We start from the raw sequence: 7,404 nt of genomic DNA, 5'->3' as shown, positions 1-7,404 counted from the left end.
TGATTGCATATAAGGGCATGCGCATTTGACATGACATGTACTCTGATTCTGATTGTGACTTATCATTTGTTCTGCTTTGACATGATTATACTCTGTTATTGACATGGTAATGAACAAGAGTAAGAAATAATATAGTATTTAATAACTCGGAATTTACTATTGAAGCAGTAGCATATAGAGATACATTGTTAGTATACTATATTGCTTACAAGCTTTGCTTACGTACGTATGTTGCAATCTTTTTTAGATACTGAGTAACTTGTCAGCCTGATGAGCTGATTTTTGATACCAAAGTAGAAACCCTACTACAGAGCGAGTATGGTTTGTATGTTTTTACTTTATTTTGACAGATGTACAGACACTATTATACATAGATATATAAGTATAAAAGAGAGTGTTTCTTTTATTTGCATCTGTTTTTAGATGATTATGGATATTATGTTCATTACCATACTTATCTGGATTGGTTTCACCTTCAAAAGTCACGCATGCCTTTCAAGTTCACCTAGTAAGCGTGCGGCGTCGGTCTTGAGCCATGGGCAGGGGGCGTGACAGTACCAATGCACCAGATACTGTTTTTATCCTGAACTAAATTCATAGTTACAATTTACGAGGGAGTGGAACTGTAGGGGAAATAAAATGTGATTAAAGAGAATTAGTAGTCAATATTTCAATTTACAAGAGTTGCCGATATGACATAAAAGAGATTAAAGAAAACAATTGTTAAGCAATCCTTACTTGCGGTGCATGTATCAAGATTGAAGAAAACCTTGACCCGGCTCGATCAGACCTGAGAAAATATCTTAGGTAGGGTCAAGTTTAGGAATCTCGGGTATTTTTTTTAAAAGAACACAACCACCCTATTAGGGTTGGAGCTAGGAGTTTACACTTGGGAGGCACAAAATAATTTGGGGGGGGGGGGGGGGGGGGGGCTTACCATTACAAGCGTTAAGGAACGCCTGTAAATTCATTTTTCCCTTTAGCGGCGTTTTTAATGCCGGTAAAACCTTTTTTTTTGTTCTACTCGTAAAAGGGATTTTGCAAGTCTTTGGGGCCCCGATGCTATATGTGGCTCCGCCCATGCACCCGACCCGATTTGCAACCCTAGTTTTAAATGGGTATTTTTTCTTTGAAAAATACGCTTTTCATAGATTCTCCGTCCAATATTTCGTTTTGAACTTTTAAAGCAAAAAAACCCTCATTGTTTTAGGAAAATGCTTAAAACGTGTCTTAAACGTATTAAATGCATTTTTGGACCGACTTTCCAAATTTAGCTCCTTTATATTTTTTTAATGGCAAACTTTTAAACGTATTAAAAGTTTTTCACGTGTTTCCATGTATTTGGCCATTTTTACTACATTTTTTTAACCAAAGCTGTATCAAAAACGATTTTTTTCTATCCAGCTTTCTTCCAGATCACAATTTACTAAATATAGCTGCAACCATATCTACGACAATATATTGTGTTTCATTATATTGATTTCTCTTTCTTTAAAAAATCAGAGAGAACTCATTATAAAAGGGGGGCTAAGCAGAATGGAAGAAGACATGGAGGAGTGTATGAGGTATATGGAAAGGGTGAAAGAGCTCTTTGAAATTGGGGGAGATGGGTAGCTAGGAAAAGTTTCTCCTCTTCTCGTATAACTGTATAGCAGTTAAAAGAAGATGATGTATTTTCCTAGCTCACCCATTTCATTGATTTCACGGGGTTCCTCTCTTTCCTTTTATTCCTCAAGAAGTGTCATGGGGTGGGGTGAAAGGGAGGACGGTCCTTTGTTACCTTTGTCTTTTTGTATGAATCTTTATTTCATTATTAATATTTTTCATTTTTATTTTCAGATCAGTATTCTCTTTTCAGATCATTATTAATGATAGAAGATGAGTCTCTCCCATCCTTGGCAGTTTGCATATTGGATTGGTGAGATTTCTGACCTAGCGGTGGGATCCTCCGTCTCCTTACATCATGTAAGAAGATCAACAAATAGTGAGGTTTATCGTCAAGCTAGGGAGGGAGTCTCTAGGCCGGCCTTGGAAATGTTAGTCTGCGCCCCCTTGACGGGGTTTACGATTTGTTTTCTTTGTTTTTTATTTTCTCTTTCTTGGTTGTATTATCTTGTTCATCTCGGACGCCGGGCTGACCCCCTGGTTCTCATTTCCTTTTAATATAAATATTTACCATTCAGAAAAATGGAAAATGAGTAAAAAAATCTTGACACGGGTTTCTTGTTTTAAACAACATCAATGAATTAGAGAGATAATTTCCTAAATATTTGATTATTTCTTTCTTTTCTTGATGTCCATTGGCCATGACCGTTTAAGGCGAATTTGGTTGGGCACCACTCTCTCTCTCTCTCTCTCTCTCTCTCTGTTGAGATTTTTGGTGGGGGAGATTAGGGTTCGTCGTGGTGCTCTACGTTCTGTAATTGAGAATACCCTAAGGCTATGTTTGGCAACCATGAAGAATTGTTTCACGGAATATTTGTGGTCCCAATTATGAAATTGAAGCTGAGGAACAGGGCATGAGTGGAGAGAGCATGAAGAGAGCACGAGAAATCATCCAACATATTGAAAGAGAATACTCTAATTCAAATCTTGTATTTTTTTCTTGTTTTAGGCTTTTTCGTGCTCCGCTCACTCCCACCCTCAAAATTTCGATTGAATATTTTTTCATGGTTGCCAAACATTCCATAAATAATGGAGCTTAATTAGAGATTCATATCCTTCCTCTGACCAATTCTCAAAAATATTCCTCCATCCTCAGTACATTCAGAGCAGACCATCCCAATGGGTTAATTTGGTTGTAAGTAGTTGCCTCGTATAGTAGTGGTGGAAGTAGTCAACAAGGAGACAACAAGGCTTGGAGTTAAATCATAGTTACAACATAGAATAATGGTAAGTAGTGTTTGGTTGTCAACATTATAGAATAGTGGTTAGAGAGTGTCATTACCAATGTAGAGATAGGTGGAAACACACTAGAGGGGGTGGCCCGGGGGTGAATATATTACTTCGCAAGTGCGTGGCCCTGATATTAACTGGATATGTAGATTTTAGAATCCTGGTTTTAGTTTGAACGCGGTGTAAAATTCTATATTTTACAATTCATTATCTTGGATTTTAAGTAAGAAATCCCGGTTTTAGAAATCTCTCCCCCATCCTGAGATTTCTAAAACCTGGAAACACATGGCGATCTCATACTCTCTCACTTGATGAAAAAGGGGGCAAGAAATCATAAGCGATGGATGGTCTCCTTCTTCTCTTGTCTCCCATCGATGACCTTGAGGAAATCCATGATTTTAAAATATTGATATCCAAATGGCCCCTTAATGTCTTAAGATTTGGGATCTGGAAACCCCAAGGTTAAAAATATGCCACTATGACAGGCATAAGAACTCGATATTTCACTGATCCAGTTGAAATCATCATTAGATGTTATCTAAGAATTCCAATAGTTTTGAAAATGCCTAAAGACAAGTAAAAAATGTATTGGTTTGTATTACAATGAGATTCTGCCCTGCATCAAACCTTCAGTTGGGCGTGACACACCTAGTATCCCCTAGTAGGCCCTACCTTTAATTAATCCAGACCATCTATCTGAAAGGTCTTATGAGTCATCTAAAGTACCTAAAAAATCACCGTTATCATGATATCTTAACATCTAATAGTGTGTATTCTTTATACCATTTTTCCTCTCCATTTTTCTTTTAATAAAATTGTGCTCTTGTTTTTCACAATAAAAATTCAAACATACATGACAATGAATAAACTGATAAACCATAAAGTTCAAACGCATCACATATTTAACAAACATAAAGTTATGTATGATCTGTCCAGAATTTGGAATTTATCCGATCCTATAGGGATGAGCCCAGTAAAAAATGAGCCCAAGCAGAAGAGAGAAGAAAAATGGAGATTAGCTCAACAACGTCTCTTTTGCTACCTACTACAGTTCCAAGAACACCACCTCTTTCTCTTGCTTCTTCTAACTCCATTTTCTTCAGAAATTGCAGTAAAGATTTCTCTATGAAGAGGAACAATTGCATGGTTTTGAGCATAAACAAAGCTATGAGGGGCCTCAATTGCCGGTGCTTGTTTGGGCTGGGCGTGCCGGACCTCGCCGTCATTGCCAGAGTTGCAGCACTGGTTTTTTGCCCTAAGAAATTGCCTGAAATCGGCAAAAGTAATGGAAAAACTGTCAAGAGCTTCCAACAGGTGGGTTTTATTTAATTGGGTAGTTTTGGTTTTGGGTAAGAACAATTTTAAAGAAGATTTGTTTTTTTACTTTCAAATTTTTGCACAAATTATGTTATTAGGTTAGGATTGTCCAATTGTCATGATTTCTAGGCCACTAGAGAACTAACATAGAACCCACTGTTGGGATGTGTGTGGTCACATGGCCTTATCCCTTCCGGGAGTTATGTCGTGGTCTGGGCAACAAATAAAGAAGGGGCAGAGCTACATGCTGCGATTTAATATGGTGGTTGTGTGGGACCCGATCCCGCGAGAGGGCTGGGGCGCGAGCCGCCACGCTCTCCCTTAGTCTCTCGTACCCACGCGATTGGCGTGTGCTCTTTTATTATTGATTTTAATTCGTCTTTTATGTGAACTTGGGATCACTAAGGCAATCCGAATTCCACACAAAAGAGACTGACAGAGTCGCCACCTAGATGTGGGATCTAGGACCCATAATTAACCAGAAATCTAGACTCGTTACCTGGTTACAAGAATGGAAGGTATGGGGAGTTATCCACCACATGCACCATTCCTGCCCGATAATCGGTCTTCAATTCCAAAAGTTAACTCTTTTAAATTTATTTTAAATGGCTCATTCAACTCTTTGTTAATGTGCGAACTATGTGACATGCATCCTATGATCTAATTTCAAAGTAGATCCTAAATGTGTATCTTAATTTCTTAATTTGTTTGAATTCAATCTAAGTGAAAGTTCTCCTAAAATTCTAATTTCATGGAAAAATCCTAAGTGATTTAATTAAGTATTTACAAGAAAATTAATATACAAAGCACCACAATTTGTTGTGGAGCCGACTCGCGGTTGGTATGCCATCAGACATCCAAGCTGCCTACGTACCCAAGCCTCACTGGGATCAGAGTCGACGTAGTTCGGTGCACCTAAGCTAAGCTACTTATGCCTAACTCAACTAAGACACCGACCTAGACGAGATTGACTGTTTCAACAGTTTTAGGAGAAGTTATTTAATTCAAGTTGAGGATTTTATTATCTTAGGATTTCATCTAAGATGCTATATGATTCTTATCTAAATGCAAGTTGTTCCTTAGACTAATGCAGGTTAGCCTACATCCTAGTTTACTAGGCTTGTCCTAGGGAAAGATTGGGTGACCAGTGTAACTAGACCTAAGGCACGGTTGCTATCCATAGCAAGCGTCCGTGATGAGGCTGGACTCCTAACTCTAGGACTCCCTAGAACCTAAGACTCCCTAAAACCTAGGACACGACCTGACACCAGTGTTCTTAAATTGGGCTCTAATGGTTCTTATGACGGAAACCGTGATCCAACGGTTCCTAAAGACACGAGACAAATCGATTTAAGCTCTTGAAGTTAGTTAATTTCAGATTTCAGGGATTTTCGGTTTCTGGACATTTAAGGATTACCAATGGTTATAGGGTTCACCAATTTCGGCCCTGAATAACATCCGAGGAAGAGAATCGTTCGCTCTTTCCTTGTGCAATTTAATACTTAAGTTATAGCATCTTATTGCCTGGCATATCTCAGGATTTCCGTGGACAGTAACGTCGGAGCCAACAACATGCTATAGCTTAAATGTTCAAATTGTCAAAGATCGAGTGCAATAGGGATACGATTATGGATGCACTGGCCATTTTTCCAGGGAAATCTAAAGATCCTAAAATTTCTGTTTCAATGGATTTAGGAATTAATATGTGACAAAAATTCAAGGTTCTTTAGAAACTTTATGATGATTTTTAATTAATTTCGAATTTTAATGGATTTTATCAATTTTAAACCATATGAGTGATTTTACAAGTGAAACTATTGTAAACGAATTCGAAATGACTTGAAACTTCTACAGCAGCAAGATATGATGAGATGTAGCTTACTGGAAGATTTTTACAGATTTTTACATTAAGCTCATATTTAATTTTGATTTAACAATTAATTGACCAGATTACAAAAATAACACAGAAACTACTAGAAATAGAAATCTAAATTCAATAAAATTTCTACAGTAGTAAGATATAAGTAAACCTAGCATGCTGTGAGATTTCATGAATTTTAGAAACTATATACTATCAATGTCGGATATTTCAATTTTCAGACCAGATTATGAATTCACACTATATCCCATAAGAAACAAGATCCAAATGAACTGAAAATTTTCCAGAAGTAAGAAGTATGAAATATAAGACTGCTGTAAAAATTGTGTGAATTGTAATGGTTATCTGATGTCAGTAAAAATTCTCACAAAATATGATAATTTTCAAAGAAAGCATAAAATAATATACCAAACAAAATCTAAAAATTCTCAAAAATTCAAGGTAGAATTTATCAGCATGATATTATATTCACACGAAATGTCATTATTTTTGGAATCTGTTTAGTATATATTTTATTTTGTTTCGTCGAAAAGATGTTTTTTGAAGAGTTTTCTATTTTTAAAACACGATTTTCGAGAAAATTACGACTCCGGAAAATATCCTTTAAACTTGTTCTGATGTGATGAACACAAGAAAAATTTTAAAATTCCATAAAACAAATCATCCTGAGATAGCTATTTTTTCAAATTTTGTAATTTCTCAGCCATTATTTTTAATAAAATTCCATTCTTCACTCAAATTTTCAAAATCCTTTGATCCAATGTTTGATCCGATCTGATGGTTATTTTAGTCTATTTGAATAGATCAGAGCATTAAATTTCGAGACAAATCGGAATTGAAACACTCATATAGATCATGATTTTGAGCACACACATATAATATTGAATTAAATTCAATTAAATGCTAAAAATCATGCAAAAACATAAAAAAATACCAAATAATCCTGGAAAAATCTGAGAATAGTGCACCTACCTGTGATGGAGATTTTGTGTATCCTTTGAATAGGACAAGATTTGAAGGCGGGGATATAGAGGATTTCTCTTATTCCTCTTCTTTTTTTTTCTTCTCCTTTGAAAGAAGAGAGCATGGGTATTTATAGGTGAGAGATGAGCCAGGTTGCCATCTTTAGGGCCTAGAGGTGTAGGGTGGAGATTGAGTGATGGAAAAAGGAAGGGGAAAGAATGGCCAAGATCGGATTTTTCTAGAATATTCTCCCACTTCTTTGGCATCTTCCATTTAAGCCATGGCTATGTTCAAAATGGCAGGCACTTATGCGGCCAGGATCAAGTACTCAAGATTTAGGAACAATTCAA

General features: G+C 36.5%; 1 pseudogene; it reads left to right on the top strand.

The window, feature by feature from the left end:
* Positions 1–3,903: 3,903 nt before the first annotated feature.
* Positions 3,904–4,334, top strand: LOC143888658 (sec-independent protein translocase protein TATA, chloroplastic pseudogene; annotated as a pseudogene).
* Positions 4,335–7,404: the final 3,070 nt, after the last annotated feature.

This window comes from Tasmannia lanceolata, unplaced genomic scaffold, assembly GCF_043159265.1.
Source record: "Tasmannia lanceolata isolate RefF3 unplaced genomic scaffold, GAP_Taslan_0.1 ptg000012l, whole genome shotgun sequence".
In the NCBI taxonomy this organism is placed as follows: Eukaryota; Viridiplantae; Streptophyta; class Magnoliopsida; order Canellales; family Winteraceae; genus Tasmannia; species Tasmannia lanceolata.
The sequence above is the reverse complement of the archived record's forward strand: the minus strand, read 5'-3'. Positions and strand labels throughout refer to the sequence as shown.